A 26,427-nucleotide genomic window follows, 5' to 3' on the forward strand; every position below is an offset into this window, starting at 1 on the left:
TTAAAGTTAAGTCATTTATTCTTGCTTACACCTGTGTTGGCTGGGATAGCTTTCTTGACCTCTTCTGGGCTCTGGCAGGCCTGAATCCAAGCTGTGGTTGGGTTTAGGTCTGCTCCAAATGTTTCTCATCCTCTTCAGACCAGGGATTTGTCTGGGCATGTTTCTCTCCCAGTGATGGCTAAAACACAAGAAGGGAAACCTCTGATTATATCAGAACCACTAACATCCCATTGGCTAATGGAAGTCACATGGCCAAGCCCAACACTGGGGTGGGCTGGAGGCACACCTCACTTGCCATGAGGCAATGGCCCAAAGCATGGCCACGCCCAATATCTATGGAGGGGGGAAGTGTACTCCTTCAGAGGACATAAGGAAGACGGTGTGCAGAGAAACCATCTGTCTAGTGGTAAGCCTAATCTACTACCCACTAGAAGGTGGAGCCCTGGAGTCATGGCCTCATAAGCACCATCTTTAGTAGTAACAAGTAGCCAGGGAAGATCTTTTGGTCATAGGCAACAATGCCCATGCAGGCTCTTGGTTTTTGCCCTTGAGTCTGAAAACCTAAAGCTGCTCCAGAGGCTAGTGAGAGGAGGTGGGATAGCCTGCGCAGTGGATGGTTCAGGTGGGAGTGTGCTCTGTCCAGCTGACATACCCCTCACGCCCACACATGACCCTGCCTTTGTGCTTCCTGTTGGGATTCAGACCCATCATAGATGTTTAACTCCCTCCTCCCATTCTGTGCAGCCTTGGAATGTATCATCAAAGTGCAGAGCGAGTGCGTTTGAATTCTTTGCCTGGCAGCAGACCTGTTTTCTTGTGTTTAAAAAGACTGTTAGAAATTCCTAAATTTTGGAGCTGTGTTTTTGCTGGGAGGGAGGAACGAATAGAAGCAGCTCCCAGTGTATTAATTTATTTGTATTTTGCTCTAACTCCTGACATTTGGAAAAGACTTGAAGATCTTATTAATGTTTGCTATTTTTGATTTGCTTTGGAGGTTGCTAGACTAAGCCACAGAATCCTGGAAAATAGACTTGTTCTTTTCCTTTTCAGAGGTGCCGGGTCTGAAACTATTTCAGGTGCCAAGGGTGGCCGGTCCTCAACTCTGGTGCTACCACTTGTCATCACCCTCACCCCAGGAGACATTTCGAAGAGATTTCAGCACTGCCGCCTGCTAAGCCTATAAATGGCCCCAGATCCTCCCAACAGAGTCCTCCAGACAGCCGCTACTTCTTGATCAGTGTTAATGCAAACTAATTGCCATCCTTGCTCAAAAACTTTTTAATTTTTAACATGCCAGTAAAATAACTTTATCCAAATCTTTGCAGAATTCTGATAAAGATACTGCCATCTTCTGTTCTAATTCTTATTATGCTACTACTCAACTAAAAATCGTCAGTCTCCAAACTCCTTAGCTTGCCATCAAGGTCCTCCATTTGACACTTTCACTCACCAAGGCTAATGTCCTTCCAATCTCTTTATCACCCCTTGTGATAGGCAAAATTCTAATCAGGCTCCTAAGACTCCTGTCCCCATGGTATACATGCCACATGTCATCCCTCCCCTTGCATATGGGAGAAACCTATGAGTAGGTTTAGGTTATTAATCAGTTGACTTGGAGTTAAATCAAAAAATTAACCTGGGTGGGCCTGACCTAATTAGGTGAACTTTAAAACAGAGAGAGAGATTGGAACCTTCCAGAAGTCAGAGAGATTCTCCTACTAGCCTTGAAAAAGTAAGCTGCCATGTTGTGAGAGGGTCTACAAAGGAGGAAACGACAGGGCCAGGAACCTGAGTGACCTCTAGAAGCCATGAGTGGACCCTGACTGATAGCTAAGAAGAAAACGGGAACCTCAGTCATACAACAGCAAGGAATGGAGTCCTGCCAACAACTACATGAGCTTGGAAGAGGAGCTCCAGAGAGGAGGACTTTGATTTTAGCCCTGTGTGGAGAACCCAGCTAGGCTGAGTCCAGACTTATGACCCACAGAAGCTGTGAGATGATACATGTTTGTTATTTCAAGCTGCTAAGTTCATGGTAATTTTTTATACAGTGGTAGGAAACTAACACATCCCTATACTCAAGCCACATGCAATTCCTTGTTATTATCCTTACCCAGGCAAGTTTTCCTAACTCTGGGAAAACTTTAATCAGAGCCTTTTCTCATGCTGGGAGCCTTTTCTTGTGCTGGGAGCCTTTTCTTATCTCTGTGACTGAATCATACCCAAATATCACCTCTTCCCTGAAGCCTTGTCCTGGCAAACCTAGACATATGTTACCTGGTCATTTTTTTTTTTTTGCAATGCCACAGTTATTTTTCTTTACTTGGGCCTTGTATTGTCAAATGCCCCAGGCACTTGTTTTTCATTCCTGTCAGACTACAGGCTCCCTTGGGGGTAGTCTGTGTCTGCCTCATCCTTGTAGCCCATTCCTACCTAACTCCCTATATTGTCAACACGCATTTTAAGCCTTGGGAAATAGGTGAAAAGGGCCGTTGATTGAAGTAGATGTCCACAAGGGTTCTAATTTATGGTAATGTTTACCATTTGGTAATTAACAATAATGAGACTCTTTGGTAAGGTCCATCATCAACAGTACCATAGAAAGTAAATGTATGTCAGCTGTCAATCGCTGAAATAAAGGCCAGCTTCATCTAAGAAATGAATTGGGTTATGAAAAACTGCAGAAGAAATATTTGATAGAGGGAGTGGTGGAAGACAAAAGTTACATTCTTTATAAGTTGAAGTAGGGAATCTAGGAGGATTGGCTGCTTTTTTCCTAATTGATGGAATTGGATTGAGAAACATAATCCATGCCCCATTTGTATCCCAAAATAATGATGGAATCAGGTACTCATTCATCTCTTTCTCACAATTCAAGCTCCCTGTCACCTAGACACATGTGTATCTGCTCTTCTACTGCATGAGTACTGCTCTTTGAGGCAACATTGTCTGATGACAAATGCTAGGCATAGACAGAGCTCTCCTCACTTAAGGGTGAGTAAACAGGGAGAAAAGTATAACACATGAAAGACTACCATAGAGCATTCATCCTGAAGACTCAGAAAATGCGTAGGCCTCTGAAAATAATTTTCTGCTAGAAACAAAAAAGGAAATTAGAAAGCTATTTAGCATTCTCCATGGAATACTCAAGGAGACTATTATTTTTTGAAGAAGCAGATGAAAGCCAAAAGGCAGATACAAATTGACAACAGAATCTCATATGGTGAGAGGGTGAAGAATTGTGAGCAAGTTAAATGCCAAAACAAAATTAAAATCCTCATCAGATGCAAGAGAAAGCAAAACATACAAAAGAAAACTGAGTGTCATGAAGAACAAACTTGAGCCATGCTACCAAGACCAAGAGAGTGAAACAATGAGGTAGTGTCACAACGCAGGTCCTTAATAATAACTTAATGGTTATATATGTTTCTGAGGAGGATATAAGCAAACTTGGAATAAAAGCAACGATCAAAAAATAATTAGGGCTGAGAAAGGTCTGAGTTTGTAGATCTGAATAGTTCATCAGCCCACCTACTGATTTTAGAAAATTATAAACACCCTTAAAGAAAAATCAGATTATCTGAAAAAGAATGAAAATCAGGTCACCTCTAAGTTCTTCTACAAACCTGAGAGTCAGAACACAAGGGAACAATGTTTGCAGAATTTGCAAGGAAAGGCTTTATAATGATATTATACATGTATAGCCAGGTTGTTTGTCATATATGAAGGTTTTGGGAGGACAGATCCCAATACATAAGAGCTCTGGAAAAAATCAAGGAAAAGAAACATTTAAGTAATATTTATTGAACGTCTTGTATGTGCCTGGCATACTTCAAGGTGCTGGGCTTACAATAATGATCAAAACAGATGAAGTTCCTGCCATCACAAGACTTACATCTTAACAATAACAATGGAAATACACAAATAAATAAATATAAGATATATTACTATCCAGTAGAGAATGCTGTGAGGATAAAGAAAGTGGAGCAAGGTGATAAAGAATGACAAGGTTGATATTTTAGATAGTGTGGCCATAGAGGACCTCTCAGAGAAGAGAACACTAGAGAGTGAATAACAGAGCAAATTAAATCATGGAAACAGCACATAAAAGACCATGAGAGGGAAATTTGCTCACCATGATTGAGGAAGAGTTAATGAGGGCATTATAGTTTAGCAGAGTTGGAGGGAAAGAGATATGGGAGATGGATTTGGAGAGTCATGGGGTAGATCAAGTGGGGCCTTGACACTGGGATTTCAAAGTCTGGATTTCATTTCAGACACAATGGAAACCATTATGTGGATTTTTTCTAGGGGAGTAATGTGACCTGACTTATGTATTGAAAAGATCACACAGGAGTTGATGTGGAAAATTAGACAAGGAGAGGTGAAGGGTCCAGAGGAAATGGGGAGCCTGATCAGGAAAGCCACTACAATAGCCCAGGTGGCCCATGACAGTGATTTTGGTCAGGGTGTCAGACGTGGAGCCATTACAAAATGACCAAATTTGAGATATATTTTTAAGGTACTAATGGGTTAGATGTCAGGTATGTGAGGAAAAGGAGAGTCAGCGATGACACCAAAGTGTTTGGCTTGAGAAATAGATAAATGGAGGTGCCATTTTGAGAATGGGATATTAGGAAAGGAGCATAGAAGAAAAGCATTAAGTTTCTGTTTCAGACGTATTAAATTTTAGATGACTAATTTATTTATTTATATATATATATATCAAGGTAGGCCTTGGCTTGGCCAGGGAGCTGCTTCCTAGCAGCGACTATGCTATGGAAGGAGACACAGGAGTAGTGGACCCATCTCTGCTGTAACATCCAAGTGAAAATGTTAAGTGCCCAGTAGGATGCAAGTATCACAGTCAGGGGCAAAATTGAAGTCAGACAGACCCACTTCCAGGAGTCATTAGCATGTAAATGATGAATGACACGTAAAGCCACAAAGAAGACCGGATTCCATCCTTAGGGCAGGGGATCACAAACTACAGGTCATGGGATGGCCTGTATCTTGATCCATTAAAGTTGTGTCCAAACACACCCGTGCTCACTCCTTCTCGTATTGTCTTCGGCTGTTTTTGTGCTGCAAGGGTGCCAGTCCCCAGAAGAAAGAGCTGGAAATTGTTTCCTGTGTGTCCTTCTAGAAGGTTTATCCATATCCATCTGTCATCCATATATCTATTTACCCACTATCATACAAATTCGCACATAAACATACATAGGGATGAAAAATTTTTGCGTATATATTTATCTGGGATATAGATGCATACATTTTTAGATTATGTAAAAGGGCTGCACTATATACATTGTTTTATCACTTAAGTTTTTTGCATTTAATATATCTTAAATATTTCTTTTCATGACAGTGTATATAGGTGTCTTCTCTCTCTCTCTGTCTTTAGTAGCTGCCGAGTATCTGGTTTTATGGATTTATCATAAGCAGTCCTCTATTAATTGACAATTTGATTGATTATTTGTTTATTTATTCCCCCACCCACCCTTCAATGCTGTCATGAACATCCTCATACATTTTTTTGAGCACTAATACAAGTCTATCTGCAAGATAAAGATAAAAAGGTAAATGACTAGGTCAAAGGGTAGATAATTTTTAATTTTCATAGTTATGGACTACTTGCCCTCTGTAAAATCTGTGCTAATATGCATTCCCATCAATAGTGTATGAGTGTGCATATTGGTTTTAAAACCACTTAAAATTAAGGATTTGAATATGCTTATACAGAAATATATCTTAAAATGAGTAAAGCAGTCACCACATTGTGTATATGACTTTGACTTTGATTCCTTTAGAATATGATCCATGGTATAATCTTTACTACACTATATATATATCTAATGCAAGTCTTAGCGGACTCAATGAAGCATTTTATAAGACATTTAAAAATTTGAACTGGGCCTTACACAGTACTGCATGATTCATATGAAATCATATTGACACACTAGCTCACTTTGCCTTTTACTGTGACATACATAAAAACATATATTAAATATATCTATCATGTGATAAAGGAAATGTTTTCTATTAAAAAAAAACGTCTACCACGCTTCTCCAGGTTCTGCCACAATGCAAATTTTGTATTATGGTTCTTAGTACATTTTTTCTTGCAGCTAGATCTTTATTAAAGTCAATGAAAGGCTGTGCTTTTCATGTTATGAATAGGCCTCATAATTATCTAATGCAACTACTCCAAAAATCAGATTAGTAATTAGCTGGACCAACTGATTGGTATGACTTCCTGGATGTGGCTCTTTAATGTTGAACATTTACTTTGTGCTTGAAGGATTTGTTTGTGTGTTTCCTATGTGTGATGAGAGCTTTTCAATAATTAGCTCCTAAGGGATGTCGTATTCCAATAGTTAAAGAATAATTACAGCCTTATGAAAAGTGAAATGACTTCGGCTTCCTTTTGTTGTGGTTTAATTGTATGCAACAAGTCTAGGAGGCATCTCATTTCAAATTGTGATAGTGAAGATGTAGCTTTCATTTAAAAAAAAAGGTGTGAACATTGTAAAGTGGCAAATTGGTATAATTTTGAAAACAAACAAGCAAACCACCCTATTAAAACAAGCCTTGTGTTATTTCATTAGTTCATAATTTTGATTACAAATTAAACTGTGGCAGAGTGAGAAGTTGTAAGGTTATAACTACAATGAGGTGGTACTTGAAAAAGTTCACATCAAAAGGCATCAGCTGGGAGATAGGCATTGTAATGGACTGCTAATTAGTGCCAGCCACAGAAACGAAGAAGAATAGAATGACAGGCCAGTTCTCACAGATCATATAGTTGGGGGGAGAAATGAGAGTAAAACACTAAAAAGAATATTTGTTTTTACGATGCCCTTCCTTTTATTTTTGAAAATTTGGCTTTTGGAGGAAAAAGAAAAGGTCTTAAATCCAACTGTACCATGATATTTTCACTCTAAGCTTGTATGAGGTGCTAAAAGGTGCTACTTTATACAGTAACATGTCAGTCAGCTTTTGCTGTAATGATGCTGTGTAACAAAATGCACCATAACTTGGTGCCTTAAAATAACAAGCATTTATCTGTCAACCATAGATCTGTGGATTGGGCACAACTTGACTGGACCAGGCTGGACTCCAGGATCCAAGCTGTAGGTCAGGCTCAGATCTGCTTTATCTATCCTCTCGACCGATGGCTGCCCAGAACATGCTCTTCTCACAAAGTATAGCAGAGGCACAAGAACTGAACAAAGTGCACAAGGATGTAAGTTTCCACTAGTTTAGTGGTAAACTTCCATTTGCCAAAGTGAGTCGCATGACCTCGCCTAAGATCAGTGGGGTAGGGAAATGTACTCTACCCACAGTGCAAGAGGAAGGAAAAAAAATATATGAACAATCACTCAGATTAACATAGTACCACATGTTGATCATAATGGTTGATCTTCCACTGATAGGAATGAAGATCGTCCCACATAATACACACACACATACACACACACACACACACACACACACACCTTTGATTACATCAGGCCACACTTAATTGAAAATGTTCAAGAAAAGGAAATATGGGGGCATCTAGGTGACTCAGTGGCTGAGTGTCTGCCTTTGGTTCAGGTAGTGATCCTGGGGTCTTGGAATCGAGTCCTGCATTGGGGTCCCCATGGGGAGCCTGCTTCTCTCTCTGCCTTTCTTTGTCTTTCGTGAATAAATAAATAAAATATTTGAAGAAAAAAAGAAAAGGAAATATGACGAGCCCCTTTTACTTGCAGCACTGGATGTAACAAGACCTAGTAAAAAGCCATGCCTCTTGTGCAGTGAGATTTGGGCCAATGGAAACCCGAAGCTGAAAATATTCCTTTAGGAATATTTTCCTTCTGCCCACCTTGAAAATCCTATAGGTCAAATGTGTGATGAGAAGTAGACTTGCTTTGAAAATGCTAGAACTTTGCCTAAACTTGTGTAATTATCCATGCAAAACCTGTCTTGTTTCAATGCATCCTATCAGATGGCTTATCCCAGCACTGATGAAATTAATAATCCACAGAGCTGGCGGCAGCCTTGTTGAAGCCATGCACCTTGCAAATAGTTGAACTCAGAATGGTCTGGAAGGAGGAATAAAACTGTAGAACCTCCTTGGTCAAGTGACATCACCCATTTCAGAGTGACCGATCTGTGACTCTGAAGCAGATCGTGGAGGAATTCCAAGCCCATCTGCGTTCCTTCATCAAATAACTGGAGGAGATTAGAGATGGTTTTTTTTTGCACAGCTCTGTTTTTGACCATTACACGATGTGGACAAAGAAAACTCACTGCTTGCGAACTTGTTTTTAGAAATTGTCACATCCCTGGAAATGGTGAGATGTTGCCTTAGAAGAAACCTACAGTATCTGTGTGTAGCAGACACTGTGCTCTGCTGGCATCTCCTCGGCATTCACCGTCCCTGCATTCTGATGACTTCTTGCTGTAAACACCTGCCACTCTCTGCCTGGCTGCTGGGGTAGGCTTGGCCCATGCATCAGGCAGGCCCCAAATGTGGGAAAGTTAGTATCTCCAGGGGAGCAGCATCAACCAGTGATGGATGGGCTTGATGTTGAAGCACCCGATCTTCCTGCCCCCTTGCTTGGGACAATTCTGAGTCACATTCTCCACTCTTTCCCAGGATTTGCCAGGAGGACTGAGCCCGAGTGGCCCACAGCAATAACCTGCTCCATAATGCACTCTTTATTGTCTTCTTTCCATTCCCTGACTCACTTCCCCACTCCCCTACAGGTGCTTCCTGGGATCACCTCCAAAATAAACTATTTGCACTCAAATCCCCGTGTCAGGGGCTGTTTGGGGGAAACCCAACCTAAGACACTGTACACCTGCAAAGCTTGACATTTCATCTGGTTTTGCTACTTGGTGAATAAAAAAGCTCTGTCCATTATTCTAACTCACTGCTTTTTTCAGAAGATTCTGCTAGTGTCAAAATAGTCTGCCAACAATGCTGACGGGCATCTGGTCAACGCCAGGGAAGAGTCTTCATGAGATCAGAGCCAGGTCCTGATTAGCCACCTCTCCAAGGGACTTGTCAGAAAGTGGGGAGCAGACTGAGAAGGCTTTCTCCAGTGTCCTGAAGTTGCCTAGTTTCCAAGGACAAGTCTTAACCTGCTTGATAGAATTTTGGACAGAAGAGAAGTGCCCATTCTCAAGACGATTAGGAAAAATTTCTTTATGCTTTGGCATCTTTGGCAGATTTTTTTTTAACCAAATAGACAGGATACATCTTTGCATTCAGTGTCCTACCACCCTTAATGCGGAAGCTGTTGCAGATGAGCTGAGCCCTTTAGACATCATACTTCTCTTCTAGGTGAGGCTACTAGTGGGTGGTGGAGAGTTTACATACTGCCTTGACTTCAAGCTGCAGCCTATTGTAAGATGAGTGAAGGAGGAGACACTGCCCACGTCAGAGGGCTCGCTGGCTCTAAGAAGGCGACACTTTGTTCAGAAATTTTAACATGTGCATCTGAGAATGAAGGAATTAGGGGGTGGAATCTGGTTAGTGCTAGTAGATTGACTTGGCAGAAACACTTGGTGGTGGCAAATCCTTGTCAGTGTGAGGGCAGGTAGAGGTTGCTGGACAGCCAGGGAGGTTACAGCGGGTTTTTGAAGTTTTCTTATGCGCAGGGATCCTTAACACTGAAGTGCATAACCTTCTGCTGCCACCAGTGGTGTCAACGAGACAGATGCAGACACAGATGCAGACACAGATGACCTCTCTGACTTGACAAAGGGAACTGATGCAAAACCCAGTCCACCTGAAGTCTTGGCGAATTCTGGAGTTTCTGGGACTAGCCTCGGGCCCACCTGGCCGCAGAAGCCCAGGGGATACTGACACCATTTGCCATGCTGGTGTCTCTCTCGGAATGAGCGAGACATGAAGTAAATGGGTCGCATGTCACCGATGACCATGTTGGAGCTACAGGTTTACCTTCTCAGTCTATTCAAACGAAAGAACCTTCTGGCGGACGTTTACTTTTGAGCAAAATGAATGCTTTTTGCTCGCTTTGTGAAATCTGCATCCATTTCCTTTTGAGGGAGGAGGAAGTATTCATTCATTTTTGCCTGGAAGAAATAAAGACTGAAAAACAAAATTGTATGAAGATCGGTGTGATTGAAGACAATATGAAAGGAGTATATTTCCAGTGCAACCAATGAGTTATACACACACTTCCGCATGGATGTGCCTTTTCTAGAAGTTTATAGATTCCTTTCGACTTTTAAATGGGACTGTTGCCTCCAAAACTTTTTTCTTTTGCATTACTGATTTTCCTTGGAAACCACAGCTTGTAGAAGTTTAAGTGATTTATTCCACTATGAATATATAGAAAGCTATTTTTGAAATGGTTTTTTTTCTTGAAGATGAACCAGTTCCTCTGGAACTGTTGATTTAACTATTCTTATATGAATAATCCTTAGCACCTTTCACATACAATGGAAAAAAGAGAAAGTCTGCCGTTTGGTCCAATCACAAATGTTCTCACTTAATAAATTAAGCTTGATGAGGTTTTGGCACACCGGTCTTCTGTGTTGCTTTCGCGTAAATTTTAATTCCAATCTGTTTCCTTGTAAACAGTGGATAAGCTTGTAGGAATGTTCTCTCCCTTGTTTAGGGATGATTTGCCTTTTCTGCTCCAGCGTCTCTCCTTACCTCCACCCCCTCTCCAAAAGTCTTCACATATTTCTTCTCCTTCAGAACTTATATAAATATATGTTTCTTTGTGATGCTAAAAACTAATCTTTGTTTTTTCAGGCTTTTAGGAGGGATACTTACCTTAATCCTCTTAGGTCTGTGTGCCTTGAAGTGATAGCACTTGGGAAGTTTCAAGTTTCAAGAGCAAGCTCTCCTAGGACCTGGTTGGAGGGAGCTTCCCTGAGATTCCTGTCCTATCAGCCCTGTGGGGAGCACTTGAAAAAGATGTATGTCTCCCACTGTTGCTCTGCGTTTGGCTATCTACCAATGGTGCATTTAAAGAAAAGAACACAAAAGAAAAGAGCGGGGGTGTGGCTGGCAAGAAGAGAAGAGAGGACAGAAGAATTTAAATCATAATACATTGTTTCCACTTTTCTGCCTTTTACAAATAATTAATTTCCTAATTATGGAGGTGTTCCCCCCCTTTCCCTTCTCTCTCTCTTTTTAAAAAAAGATTTTAGAAGTCCACTTATTTTATTAAGATACTGTATTCCCATCATCAGGCTTATGCAATTAATAATAAACTGCAGGGTTTCTGATCTGGCATCCAAAGCTGTTTGTAAATCCCATATGTCCCCACATTACCGATCAACAAACCAGCCCTCAGCAAATTGCCTTGATAAAGATCCTCATCTCCCAGAGCATTTATTAAGCACCCTGCACTGCCCACGAGGTAGTGAGAGGTGCTGATACTGAGCGAGAAATTCACCAAAGCAACTGTCAAGATTTGTTTGTTTTAAAAAAACGCCCTCTGGCTATTATTTGGGATTTAGTGAAAGTCATTTATTTAATATTCAATAGCTGGTCTCCCTCGCCAGGATCTAAACCAATGTCTCCTGAATGCGTACAGTTCACAGGCCTCCGACCACACCAGTCATTCAGGGGAGCTGTTAAAAAATGTGAATTCTCATGCCACAGACCTGCAGAATTCGAACTTAGAGTGGAGAAGAGGAATGTGCATTTCTAACAAGCTGTCCTGGAGCTTCTGAGTAACTAAAGTTTGAGACCCCCCCCCCCAATCTGGCTTCCCCACCCACCCCTATTTCAGCTCCTGGGTACCCAGTCGAGGTAACTCTCTCTGGTCCCTGTTTCCTCTCCCTTTTTAAATTATTTTTTTTAAGATTTATTTATTTATTCATGAGAGACACAGAGAGAGAGGCAGAGAAATAGGCAGAGAAGCAGGGAGAAGCAGGCTCCATGCAGGGAGCCCGACGTGGGACTCGATCCCGGGACTCCAGGATCACGCCCTGGACCAAAGGCGGACGCTCAACCGCTGAGCCCCCCAGGAGTGCCCCCTTCCTCTCTCTGCTGGGGTGGCAGTGTCTCGGGGAGGGGAGGTGGTCTAAGCATCTGTTGATTTCGCCTGTTTGGCACTGATTTCCCACCCCCTTCTGGTAATAGGTCTTAGATTCTCCTCCTGAGGAGCCAACCCCAACCCTCCCCGGCCTTAACTCTTGGGATCCTACAAAACCCAACATCTCCGAGCCTCTAGGAGGGATCATGTGACCCAAGCCCAGCCAATCAGCACACTCCATCCCTGGGGCCACAGCCCTTGGTTGGTGGACACGTGAGTGAGCTAATCTTGGGAGACCCGAGCTGGGGTTTCTGCTGCCAAAATGGAGAAGGAGAAACTTTCTCTTTGCTGGGATTGCTGGCGATGAGAATGACGTAAGCCTGGAACTGCAGGGGAGGAAGCAGGGACCCTTGCCTCCATGGGGACAGGTCCAGCCCAAGAGTGTTGCCAATGATAGAGCCAGGGCCAGAGCTTAGCAACACAGTGGGAGGACCAAAGTGCTGCTCCCACCCTACTTCAGTCCCTGGGTTCCATCATAGTTGCAAGGCACACATGCCTCAGCTGGTATATCCCCGTTTCTGTTTCTTCCAGTCTGACTCAGGTTTCTGACATTTTCCCCAGAAAGAAGCCAATTATGGAGAAAGGGGAAAAAAAAAAAAAAAAAAACCTGATTTCTTGCACAGTCAGGATTGGTCTGGTTTGGACTAACGTTGGATGTTCAGTCTGAGGACTGACCTAATGGTGATCAATAAAAATAGGTTAGATTGGGGATCTGGAAGCCCCCAGGGGTATGGATAACTCTTGGGTTGATTCCAAGATGCTCAGACTAAGTCGAGGCCTGGAATATTCTGTGACATCTTTGTGAACATGTGGTCTGCCAAGAATAAGTCCTTAAGGGGACAGTGAGACAGAGTGTTTTCGTTGGGGTCTCATGGAAAATGCCAGACCATAGCCGTTATACTTTTAGTCTTGAAAACACACTCTCCGCAGACTCCATAGCTTAAGCATGACCTCTGTAGCTGGTCCAGCCCTTCAAAACTATGATCACCGTAGATTGCTCAAGTCATAATGGCACCTACTTGAATTCGTGTAAAAAAAACAAGCTCTGGAAACATGAACATGTGGGGAAGAAGATCAAAATATGTTTAAGAACAAGGATTTTGACATCAGAAATGACTCCATGTCTTGACTCTATCAGTTGCTATCTGCTTGATCTGGACAACTTGTTTAGAGATTTTATCTATAAAAGAGGATAATAATGGTACTCTTGTGTATAGATAACTGTAAGAATTAAATGAGATCATGCATATACTGCTTAGTGCGATGTCTGGCCCATTGTGATTAATAGCTAACCTCAGGTCCTCTTATTATTGATCTCACTAGACCTCCTTGACATTTATGTTCTCCTTTTACCATGTATTGATATGTTCCATAAAGATCTCCCCTACCACCCACCCTTCAGCTCAAACTTTTAAACTCTTGGCAGTAGGCACTTCCGTTCACTAACTATGGTTGGCTCTAGGTCTTGGATCCTCAATTTACCTATCTGAAAATGGGGAGAGAGGAAGGAGAAACAGCGTTGTTGGACCAATGTTATGAATATTTTCACTACTTCTAATATTTCTAATGTGGTTCCAAGAACTCTAAGCACTTACTAACCAACTAACTAGAAGGTTCTAGGAAAACACATCAAGTCTTTATTGCTTAATCACTAATTTTGTCAAGGGTAGTTTAAAATATACTTTTTCCTCTGCATGAAGAACTGTGGGTGTGACTCTACAGGTATGAATTTGGCCAGGAATCAGAATGACTTCTACTGTATACTTTAGGGTTTTACTGCAAGTGCTATCACTTGGTAAGAATATTCTTTTGAAGCTTCCAACCTAGAAGATAAATTGCATTTTTAAAATACTCAAAGATGCCCCCCATTTTTTCATTTCTTTGATGCATATAATTCTTTTGACTCCAGCCCAATTCTCACCTTTTGGCAAGTGACCACAGATTCCGAGCAATATTCAGAATGTATTCAGCTAAAACAAATCAAGTCCGACAGTTGTCACAGAAGCATTTAACCAAAATTACTTCAACATTTTAACAATGCTTGACGTTTTCAGGGATGTCTTTGAAGTACAGAGCTCCCAAAATATTTAGTGTTAACAGTTTTAGACAGGTGTTTTGCCGAAGACATGTAAAGATGTGTTGAGTGAAGATTATTATTTTGCAGTGAGCTTAGCCTCTGGAAAAATATTTATGTCTTAATTGGATGGAATTCCACCTGTCATTTTATCAAACGTTGTGCTTATGGTCCATTTTGCTTGGAGTCCAAGAAAAATGAAAGTATTTTGGTTGTGAGAATTAATGCGACACATGTTTGAGCTTTGTGGAATCACTGCATTTGTTTGGTGATAATTATAAGAGAGTGTTTTAGGAACTTGAACTAGAGTTTGCAATTAGAATATATAAAATTGGGTCTGAAAAGCTTAAGAAAGAGGAAGCATGATGGAAAGTGTTGCAAAAGCCCTTTTATAGCAAATCAAAGTTACAAAACTGGAAAACCACTTAATTAAAAACGTAAATGGAAAAAGGCAATCAACACATTTTCGGGAGCTTCTAATCATCCTAGGGATTAGTTGTCTTAGTGTCTGGTACGTAGTCAGTCCTCCAAAAGAGGGAGCTTCCTGCTTTTCTCTCCCTTGCTGTTCCCCTCTTTTACTTCATCGTATTACTTTCTTCAGGCATCTTGGTTCATTTACAACATGATTTCAGCAAGTAATACTGAAGACAGAAAACAGAACTCAAGTTGCTTTTGAATCATTGTTCAGATTAGAGCAATGAAATCTCCCTCTTTTGCTCAGGGAAGTTCCCCTTGTGAGTGTAGCTGATGAAGTGTTTAGCGTGTTGACTCCATTATCTAGAGGAATGAATTTGGTTAAAACTAAATGTATTTCTAGTTGCTATGTAAGCTCCAGCCATGCATTGTATGAGCACCAGCTCCGGGCCAGTCTCAGTGGGCTCCATTGTCACCTTAGAGATGGGCTCTGAATGGAGAAGTGGATCACCCGTGAAGTGTTCGGAGGTGGAGAGGACAAGAGATTGGTTTTTGGAAGCATTCTTTGAACCTCTCATTTTGGGTGGCGGTATCCCCAAACCTGAGCACTGAAAGGTCCAACTCAAATAAAAAAGCAGGGATACTCAGCCCAATTCTTGATTGGCTCAGTGGTTTGGCTCTGGGTGGCTCAGTGGTTTAAGTGTCTGCTTTCAACTTAGGTCATGATCCTAGAGTCCTGGGATCAAGCCCTGCATCGGGCTTCCCGCTCATCGGGGAGTCTGCTTCTCCCTCTGCCTCTGCCTCTCTCCCCCTGCTCCTTCCCTCTCTCTCTTTCTCTCAAATAAATTTTAAAAAAGCAAAATCTCACTTCTGTGAGGTAGTATCTAAGGAGACAGAGTGAAGGACGAATCCAAATACAGGATTTGATTCAGAGATTCTTGAGGCCTCATAATGGCACCCCCACTTTGTTCTCTATAGCCAGACATTCGCATATAGTCCCAAGAAAATGAGATGAAGAAAGTATTACTCACCGGATCTTATCTTTCCTTGTGGCAAAAAAGTTTGAAGTGCTTGGGATAGAGCTGGAGACTCTGGAGGGCCCTTGGAGAAGGTTGAGGGGCTCTGAGTAAGACATGCGGGCATATTTAGCATGAGGAGGAATGGGGGAAGTAGGGCAGGGAGCTAGTGACTGCCCGTGGGTGATAATGCACCTTTCCCCTGCCCTGTGTCCTTGCCCCTGAACTCATAGAGCCCCTCAGTTCCCACAATGCTTGGCAAAGCCTCTGGCTGAGCCTCCTGTTCACTGTGATGTGAGGAAGCAGCACCTGTAGCCCCAGGAATGTGGAGGTAGAGAAACGAAGTGAGCCAAGGGAGCTTACAGGCTTCAAGGTACGTGTGCCTCAGGCCATGAAACTGGAGTTCAAGGCCAACTTAACATGCGGCCAAGCTCCCAACGGACCATGGCTGACCATCGTTATAAGGATGGAGCAGGGGAGAGCTGCCATGTCCCTTTTTACCGGGGAATGAGCCTCTAGCTTCTTCTTGATGTGTGTAACACCCTTCTCAATATGTTCTGTGTGCCCTGGCCTCTCATGCTGTAAGTTCCTTTATGGTCCTATATTCTTGGATTTTCACATTATCCCTGGCGCTTGTTTTGATCAAGGTAACCATCTGATATATTTTTTTTAATTTTATTTATTTATGATAGTCACAGAGAGAGAGAGAGAGAGGCAGAGACACAGGCAGAGGGAGAAGCAGGCTCCATGCACCGGGAGCCTGATGTGGGATTCGATCCCAGGTCTCCAGGATCGCGCCCTGGGCCAAAGGCAGGAGCCAAACCACTGCGCCACCCAGGGATCCCCTGATATTTTTTTTTGTCTGATGCTGCAGTCAGGCCTCGATGCCCACTGCTAGAATCATCCTTAGTTATTCCTTTAGATCAGCTCTCCTGGGCCTGTAATCAATGACTTTTCATGCCCTCTAATTGAAAATATTCATCACGTATAACCCGTTATAATAGTCAGGTCTGTAACGTACATGCTACACAGATATCCCGAAACACTATTTGACTTAATACCGGTAGTTTTAACTCACTTGTAGTTTCACTTAGCTCTTTACCATTGATCTTACTGTGGTATGAGGGCGGGTATTAAGCATGGGGCTGCAAGAATAGAGGCGAGTCATGAAAACCACCGCCTATCCTGGCCTGCTTCTTGCTTCTGTTGTCCATGACAGGTGGAAACATGTTTGAGTAGACGTTCAGAGGCATTAACCACAGACTAGTTTAGCCACACTGCCCTTCACCTGCATCAGCATTGCTGGGAGTGTGTTGGATTATAGATAAAAGCGGGGTCTATGGAGAGAAGCCCAAGCTCTGGATCTGAATCCTGTCTGTCTCTTTTGCGCGCTATGGGACCTGGACCTTGGGGAGACACTTAAATCTCTCTAAGCTTCACTGTCTTCATGCGTAAGGCCGGGGAAATAACAGTGCTAAGTTCACAGGATCATTACAGATAAGGCTTAAAAGACAAAGCGAATAAAGTGCTTAGACTCTGGTTGAACACTTAATAAGCACTCAAAAATGGTGGTTATTATTATGATTAGTATTGCCAGTAGGGAGAAGCAAAAGGTAATAGAGCTCTGTCTTTAGTCACACATAAAATATAGATGCAGATAGAGTGAACAAATTGGGACACAGTGACACCATGAATGTTGTTATTAAGTGGCATGGCATATCAAATGTCTTACAAATACTCCTTGGATTCCTGTTTCATAGAAGGTGAACTTGAAGGACTCTAAAGAACTATGTCTACAGAAATACTCACAAGGCAGCCTCAGCCTGCAGTCTCAGCCAGCAATCATTAAGGTCGGATACCGCAATTTGTTCCTGACAGTGTTTAGTAATATTGTGAGGGTGTCATAATTCTCCTTGTCACTGGCTGTTGTAAGGAGCAGGCATTTCTGATGGTTGGGTTTCCTGGTAGTTGGTGGCATTTCTTCCCTGTTCTTCCAGGTGACCAAGCATCCAACACTCTTAGAATGCTAAATAAGATCGACATAATAAGATTAAGCCCAGGGATCTTCTTGCTGATAGTAAGACTTTTTGGGCTTCATTCAATAGACCAATTGTTCTGCTGGACATTCATCTAAAGAGAGTATTTCTGGGATGGGGGGGTGCATAATATTGGAAGAAGCTCAGTTCTTTTCTAAAAACTATTGTCTCCAAACTAAAAATGGTAACCAAGTACTGTTTAAATGTTTCTGGAAACATTTTGATTGGAGTGTTAATATTGGAGAAGGCCATGAGACTTGACTCTTCCAACTGTGGCATCTTAGCCTCATTCAGATGTTGGCTGAGGTATCCTTCTCTTGAGAACCAAAAGAAATTGACCTGATCCCATTCCAAGCATGAAGAGAGTCCCATGACCTTCCTAACCTCTCAGGAGATTTTGGAGGGTAGTTGGTAACTGACTCCTTGACTTGGTGGAGGTGGGGGCATTTTTTTCCATCCCACATGACTTTGTTTTTTTGGTTCATTGTGTTATTCTGTGGACTCCTTTGCCATACTTCCATGCTTCCCATCACTCGAGATCCTTCAGCTCAGGTATGAGACTTAGTCATTTTGGTTTCTGCATTAAAACCCACCCACATGAGCCCTTCATATGCCCAGCAGATTTGGCTAAGGTTTGAGAAAAGAGAGGGATGGTGCTGACATCATGGAAGAGAAGCCACCTTGAAGTGAAATAGTAGGTATTCCTGTGCTAAATGGTATTTGCCACAGGATTTGGTGGGGGAATCCATCACCCCCACCCCAGTTCTCTCCTTGTTCTCATGAAGAGGAAAAGGAAATTGGACTAGACCACTATGAAATTACCACCGAGGGCCCAGATGAAGCCCTATTTCTCCTCCTCGTCTTCGGGATGGAGAAGGGGCTTTTCATTGTTTGAGGTATATCTCAAATAGGTAAACAGGGCCTAGGGAAGGGAAATCATTTGTGCAGGTAAATGCCAGAGCCAGGACCCTGATAGACAGCCAGGCTGATGATACATGACCTTCTTTCTGAGCCCCATTCTCACCACGCATACTTCCACAGATGTATCCTCAGGCTCCCACTACCACCAGTTCTCAAATAATTCAGTGTTTACGCACTCTGTGCTAAGACCCGAGTGAACAAAGCTAAGTTATTCTTAATAAATTGAAGACACTTCTGGATCTTGTTCTGGTTCTAGAACATTACTGCAGACTCCAGTGGCAACAAACCTTCTTTGAGGGCTTGCTAAGAATGAGAAGCCATGCTAGGCTCTGTGGAGGGCAGTCCATGATGGATGAAGTGCAGACGTGGAACTCTTGCAGGCTCTAGGCAGATGATGGAGACCAGCTGGGTATGGTCCCTGCCCTCGTGGGGCAACAGTAAATACATTGCTAGAAAATAAATCTTTGTCGTTGTTGTTTTTTTAAAGATTTTGTTTATTTATTCATGAGAGACAGAGAGAGAGAGAGAGAGAGAGGCAGGCAGAGACACAGGCAGAGGGAGAAGCAGGCTCCATGCAGGGAGCCTGACGCAGGACCCAATCTTGGGTCTGCAGGACCCGATCCTGGGTCTCCAGGACCACACCCCGAGCCAAGGGCGGCGCTAAACTGCCGAGCCACCGAGGCTGCCCTAAATCTTTGTTGTTGAAGCCACTTGGTCTGTGCTACTAGTGTGTTATGGCAGCCCTCACAAACAAACACACTCCCCAAATAGGCAGTCTCAGCAAGCAAAGACACATGATCGCATAAGTACGGTGAGGAGAGGAATTCCAGCAGCATGAGCAGCTCACACAAGGACATGGAGGTGAAATATGAAATGTGAAAAATATGTTCAAGACTAGAACAGAGGGACACCTGGGTGGCTCAGTGGTTGAGCGTCTGCCTTTGGCTCAGGGCATTATCTCTGGGTCCAGGGATCGAGTCCCACATCGGGCTCCCTGCATGGAGTCTGCTTCTCCCTCTGCCTATGTCTCTGCCTCTCTCTCTGTGTGCCTCTCATGAATAAATAATTTTTTTTTTTAAAGACTGAAATGTAGGAGAGAATGAGGAGGGAGAAAACTGGAGAGATGAGTTTATCTCATGTGATCAAGACGTTGAATCCTAGGTTAAGAAGTCTGGCCCATACAGCTATCGTGGGCAAAGAGAACCAGGGAACAGAACGTTGGCTAGAAATGTAAAGCATGTGGAAAAGCCCAGCATTTTTTTTTTCTTGCCTCCTCTTTTCCCAAATGAGCCATGACTTCAAAAGTTGAAAGACATTCTGGGACATAAAAGATGTCTATACCATGAGGAGAGAAGTTGAAAGAAGGCTTCTTTGCTGCAGGGGCTTTGGATGGAAACATGGGTTGGCTTGAAACTTTCAGGGACACAAAGGCATTTCAGTGTCCCTTCATTTGAGTGAATTTGGGAGGAGTTCTCCCAAGATATATTACATTTAATGGCCAGGAGGATAGGAAGCTTCTTGACTGAGTCCCTTCAGTGAAATGGACGAAATGACTTTGAGTCTTCTACCCAGTGAGTCAAATTTGGGTGGGTCACTTTCCCAGCGTCGACCTGCAGCGGGTGGGGGGGTGGGGGGTGCCCCTGATGGCTATGGGGGGGGGGGGCTTCTGCTCGCTCCCTACACGGCAGGCTTTTGTGTGCACGGAGGAGAGGGAGCCCCAAGCACAGGGACAAGGTGTGGCTGATGGGGCCCGATAAACCCCACACAAAAAGCCCACTGTAGTGCTGAAAGGGTCTCCAATGTAGCCCTTTAATTTCCTTGCTTAGAAATGTTTCCCCTCTTTTCATCCCCAGCCTTTATCTTAACTTCTAATCGGAGCAAAGCGGCAGCCTTTCAAATTGAACAAATAGGCTCCTCTGCCTGTGACAAGATGTACCTCATTTTCTCGGCAAGCCTTCAGCAAGGTCACACCTTTTTAATTTATTTTCTGTAAGAAAAATCTAGTTGCTGGATAGAACAAGGGCCAGATCTCGCTAGAGGTCATTTCTACAGCGAGTCATAAAGTAGAATGGGATTAGAGCCGTGGAATATCCTCGGCCTCACCTTGCTGCCCACCACCCGCACCCGGGGAGCGACAGGAGCCGGGCTTGAGGACAGGGACACCCCACATGGCTTGCTCTGCCCTCCCATTGTGCAGGCGATCTTTCCCCTTGTATTTATTGGTATTTCAAACATTACTTTTACTCTCCCAAATATACTTATTCAAAAGCGTCAAAGAGCACCAACTGGGGCATGTTTAACATTTTAGTATAAATATATATATATTTAACATTTATATATATATATATATATATATATATATATATATATATCATTTGCTTATAATTTATTTGAGCTATCTAGTAATGTACCCTGCCCACCACCACAACCTTAGCATTTTTCCATAGATTTTCTTTTCTGCTCATTCAAAAATCAAAGTGAATGATTGAGCCCTGAGACAAAGGCAAAGTCATCATTCCTTGAGTTTTACTTTTTGGATAATTGGCTGGAATACCTAGCGAATCCTCTTTATGCTCCCCTAGTTCTTTTTGTTTTGTTTTGTATTAAATAACCTTAGTTATTGTGAAAATATTTATCATGTATATTCATATGTTGTAAACATGTAGAGACGTGTCTGGAAGAACATATATTAAATTTAATAGTAATCACTCTTAGAGAGGCACAGAGGGGACAGGAGGCAAGGGAAGGATTCCATATTTTAACCCACAATTTGAAAGCTTTATAATAATAATGCATATATTATTAAAAGAAATTTTAAGTAACAAAAATACCTTTCTTTTGATAGAAAATTTAGAACATGATAGAAAGGATGGCAAATAAATAAAAGTCACCCATATGCTTACCTTTCAGGAAAAATTATTGATGACACTTTATGGTATTTCTTCCCACACTTTAATCCTATATATTTCTTTACTCTCTCTTCCTTCCACTGCATTATATTGTGAGCATACTTTCATTTTATCAGATATTTTTTAAAATAGTGTATTCAATATCTGTACAGTATTCCATCATAGTATGTATACCTAATTCATTCAGACATTTTCAAGCCTTCTTATTGTCTGCAATCTGTGGCTATATTAAATTAAGCATTTTAATAAACAGCTATATATATGTGTGTGTATATGTATATAAGTGTATATGCATTATATATGTATGTATGTATATGTAGGTATATATACATATATACAGCTGTTTGGATTCTTTAACTATTTGCTTACAAGGGCTTTCATTTTTGCTTACTGATTTGTAAACATTCTTTAGAGCTTAAAGATATTAACCCTCTGTATATAAGATATTTTGCATTCTACTTAATTCAATATTTACATTTTGATTTTAATTAAATGTAAGATATTGTAATGTCTTTTCCACTTTTATGCATCCAAACCTCCTGTTATGTCCCTGGTATTTCCATTTGCATTTAGGCTTAGAAATGTCTTTTCCTTCTAAAAACATATATCTACTTAATGTCTACTTAGATACTTAGCTTTTCACTTTCTACACAGTTTTGTATTGATTTAGAAGTTATTTTTATCCGGTATAGGATATGAAGCAAAATGTCTTTTTGTTCTGTAGCTAACTGGTTTTTCTAAAACTGCTGATTGCAATCATTTGCTCAGAAATTTGACATTCCAGAAATCTATGTCTAGTTCCATTGATTTCTTTGTCTATTCTTATGTCAGTAACGTGCTGGCTTAATAATTACAGTTTTATGCTATGTTTTTGTGTTTATCAGTTTATTATTCATTATTATTTTCCACAACATCTTCAATATCTCTGCCCATTTAATTTGCAGAAGGGTTCTTAGTTTTTCATTTATTTATTATTATTAATTTCTTTTTGCAGAACACTTCTTAAATTGCCTTGTCACTTAGTACTTAGCAGTCAACATTTAGTACTCAACCAATGTGACTTTTTATTGTGCAAATGAATAATTACTTTGACTATAATTGAATTGAGTCTATAACCGGGAAGTATTGACATCTGTGCAATATTAACTTTCCTGTCCATGGACATGGTATATCCTTTCATTTGTTTTTAAAAACGTTATGTTCCCAAATAATGTTTATGGGTTTTTTTTTTTTACATAGGCCTCAAATATAGTGCAGTACTTGTAGAGAAGGAAGAAAATGGGTGGATTTGAGAGATTGATAAGATATGTAATTCATAGGCTTTGCTGGAAGATCAGCCATGGGAGGTTAGGGAGGACTGACCCTTAGACAATGGGCTTGGGTAACAGGAGAACTCATTATACTCTTAACTAAGATAGGAAACATCAGAGGAGAACCAGGTAATGAGGTAAAAGCTCCATAGTTTTGTTTCAGACATGTGAATTTTGAGATGACTTTCTGACAGCCACGTACACCCATGCAAGTTAGCAGTTGGATGTGCATGTTTGAACCTCTGAGAAAAGGAGTTAGCAAGAAATCCACATTTATGCATTATTTACAAATGAGTGGTAATTAAGGCTAGAGATTGCCTAAAGAGCAAGTATGGAGTGATAAAAAAAAAAAAAATATTCACAGAACTGAGCCTTAATGGCTAGGAAGAAGGTGTGGAGCCTGAAAAGGAGATAGAGGCCAGAGTGAGTGTTAAGTCCCCAAAGCCAAGGCATGAAAATTACATCCATGGCCAGTTGATTTTCAGCAAGGGTATCAAGACCATTCAATGGAGAAAATATAGTTTCTTCAATAAATGATGTTGGAACAATTGGATATGTAGCTACAAAAGAATGAAGTTGAACCTATACTTCATACCATATGGTAAAACTAACTCAAAATGGATCAACAACCTAAATACCAGAGCCAAAATTATAGAAGTCTTAGAAGAAAGCATAAGAGTAAATTTTCATGAGTTTTAACTTGGCAAAGATCCTTAGATGTGTCACCAAAGACAACAAAAGAAAAAATTGATAAATTGAACTCCATGAAAGTTAAAAACTTTTGTGCATCAAAGGACATTGTCAAGAACAAGCAAATAAACCTACAGAATGTGAGAAACTGTTTACAGATCATCTATCTGATAAAGGTTTAGTATCTGCAATATATAAAGAACTCTTATGACAGCAACAACAAAATCTTACCACAAAAAGACAAGTTATCCAATTTTGAAAATGGGGAAAGGACTTGAAATGTAGCCCTCCAGAGGAGATATACAAGTGGCCAATAAGCATATGGAAAGATATTCAACATCACTAGTCAGTTGGGAAATTAGAGAAATGACAAACTAGTCATTAAAGAAATGCAAATCAAAACCACAATGAGGTACTACTTTATACCTACTGGAATGGCTCCAGTCAAAACCCAGAAAATTGCAAGTCTTGGTGGCAATGTGGAGATACTGGAACTCTTGTATGTTGGAGGAAGAATGTAAAATGGTTCAGTCTTTATGGAAAACAATTCGGCAGTCCCTCAAAAAATTAAACATAGAATTATCACATAAAGCCACAGTTTCACTCTTAAGCATATACTCAAAAGTCAGGAATATCTACAGGTACTTGCTTAAATATCAATTACCTGTATACCCATGGTCATTGTGCACTATTCACAATAGCCAAAGATGGAGACAGCCCAGATGTCCATCAGCAGATGAATGGATAAACAAAATGTGGTACATACTTAAACTAGAATATTATTTGGCTATGAAAAAAATGAAGTATTGCTATCTGCTACAACATGGGTGAACTTCCAAAACGTGGTGTTAAGTAAAAGAAGCCACACAAAGGCTTACATATTATATGACTTCAAATTACCTATAGAAAGAAAGATGGGATAAGGGATTGGTAACCAGTAGATCATCTCACCAACTGCACTTTCTTTGATGGTCCTCAGTTTTCACACTCACTTGAATGATTCTCCCACAGCAACATGCTACACTGTTCCCTGCATTGAAAATTATCTTTTTTTGTGGCTTTGTTTATTCATCTAGCTGAAATTTTTATTGAGTACCTTCTCCATGCCAGCACCAGGAGATATGGCAGTGAGCAAAAGGAAACAAAAAAACCCACTCCCCAGAGCTTCATTTTAGTAGGGAAAAAGATGAGAGAGAAGAAAAAAAAAATAACTACAATAAGTAGTGTGCCCAATGGTCACAAGTACTAAGGCAAAGCAAAGGAAGCAGTGGAAGGTGAAGAAAGTGTTGGTGTGGTGGTTGTTGAAATGTTAGATAAGAGGACCAAAGAAGACCTTACTGAGAAGGCACTTTTTGGAATACAAACATAAGAAAGTGAAGAAGCTAGCTCCAGGAAGAGCATTTCAGGAAGAGGGAACTGCCAGTGCAAAGGTCCTGTGGTGGGAGTGTCTTGGTGTATCTGAAGAACAGAAAGGAGGGCAGTGTGCTTAAAGCAGAGTACAGGGGAGAAGAGAGGAAGAGGAGTCAGAGCGAGAGCAGGGAGTCATCATGTGGACCATGGAGACCATAGGCAGGATATCACCTTTCATTTTTCACCTTGTGTTCCCAGTTGGAATTTCTTTTTAAGATTTTCCATATTTATTTATTTACTTATTTGAAAAAGAGAGAGAGGGTGTGTGTGTGTGTGCATGCACGTGTGCGTGAGTACGCACTGAAACAAGCCTGAGAGCAGTAGTAGAAGGGGATGGAGAGAGAGAGAGGGAGACAGAATCTAGCAGACTCCATGCCATGTGCAGAGCCCCAGGCAAGACTTCATTAGAGAACCCTGAGATCATGACCTGAGCTGAAACCAAGAGTCTGCTGCTTAACCAGCTGAGCCACCCAGGCGCCCTCCCCCAGGTTGGAATTTCTATAAACTGATAAAGCTTTAGTATTATTTTATTTCTCTCTTTGTTTAATGAAATGCCAGGTTTGTGGGCTGATGCCAGCATCAGGTCAATATTCCTGTTGCTAACTCCTCTGCGTTACACTCAATCACCTGTTCTCCCCAACTGTGTACACACACATGCACACACACACACACACACACGTGCATTTACAAACATTTTCAATTTTACTATTTAAAAGAAGTAGCATTGCTACCCACCAGCTGGCTGTGCTGTGCACATTTTTAAGTCTTCAGTTCTTTGGAGAAATGGAGCGATCTGGCCTGATGTGGTTGACATGAGTGGGTGCGATGCTGATGATATGTTAGAAATATATTAAATATGAAGGCAATCCTTGTACAAAGGGATTTCCACCAATGAGTCTAAGGATGGGAACCGACCCAGAGGCAGATGGAGTTACTTAGGAGCAGTTAGAGAAAGAATTCAAAGTGCAAGCTGAAACACAAACCTGGATTAAACCTCACAAATATGAAGGAACTTTCATTATGAAGTTTGTTTTCATTTTTTTCTCCCTCTCTCTCCAAATCCCAGCCCAAACTGTATGTCTCCAATGAATAGGGAGCAAGTGTAATTAACTGAATAGAGCAGTAAAAGGAGAATTATGGGATATGGAAAGCATTTAAATATGATTCATGGGTTTGGAGCGATTGCAAACACGTGATAGATGCTCGGAAGAGGCCACAGAGAGATGGTGCTGAGAGCTCAGTGGGGAAATGACTAAAGCAGGCACCCGGATCTTGGCAGTTCATATAATTAAAAGACGAAATATTTTATAAAGATGGAGCAAGTAAGATTTCACCAGCATCACACTCTGTGCCAGCAGTGATTAAACACAAACCAAAAATGCATGCGTGTTTTCTCCCCGGGAGCAGGATGTCGGCCTCTTCCCTCTGGAAGTCAGCACTGGAGGGCCACAGTGGGTTAGAAGGGGGAGTTAGAGGGCAAGTAGTAACCAAGTCCTTAGCTACGCAGTGGGTGGAACCAGGCTGTGAGCTGGCATTCTGCAAGAAGAAAACACCCCAGACCTGTCATCTCACTTAC

The 26,427-nt window shown here is 41.5% G+C and overlaps 2 long non-coding RNA genes across 3 annotated transcripts in view; one reads left to right on the forward strand and one right to left on the reverse strand.

Moving 5' to 3' along the window:
* LOC112660081 (uncharacterized) lies at positions 1-18,984 on the reverse strand. 2 transcript variants are annotated; one of them, XR_007407441.1, is made up of 3 exons: positions 18,636-18,984; positions 17,385-17,601; positions 1-178 (listed from the first exon to the last, which is right to left on the reverse strand). It is a non-coding gene; the product is annotated as an uncharacterized LOC112660081 (long non-coding RNA). The 2 variants fall into 2 exon arrangements; XR_003136691.3 differs by lacking the exon at positions 1-178 and adding an exon at positions 14,366-14,786 and having other exon boundaries at positions 18,636-18,978.
* The window catches only part of LOC112660080 (uncharacterized), an 11,594-nt gene continuing 3,982 nt past the window's right edge, over positions 18,816-26,427 (forward strand). The window contains exons 1-2 of the long non-coding RNA XR_003136689.3: positions 18,816-18,941; positions 20,386-20,496. This is a non-coding gene — a long non-coding RNA (uncharacterized LOC112660080). The remainder of the gene's footprint in view (positions 18,942-20,385; positions 20,497-26,427) is intronic.

This window comes from Canis lupus, chromosome 2 (assembly GCF_003254725.2).
Source record: "Canis lupus dingo isolate Sandy chromosome 2, ASM325472v2, whole genome shotgun sequence".
Classification (NCBI taxonomy): Eukaryota; Metazoa; Chordata; class Mammalia; order Carnivora; family Canidae; genus Canis; species Canis lupus.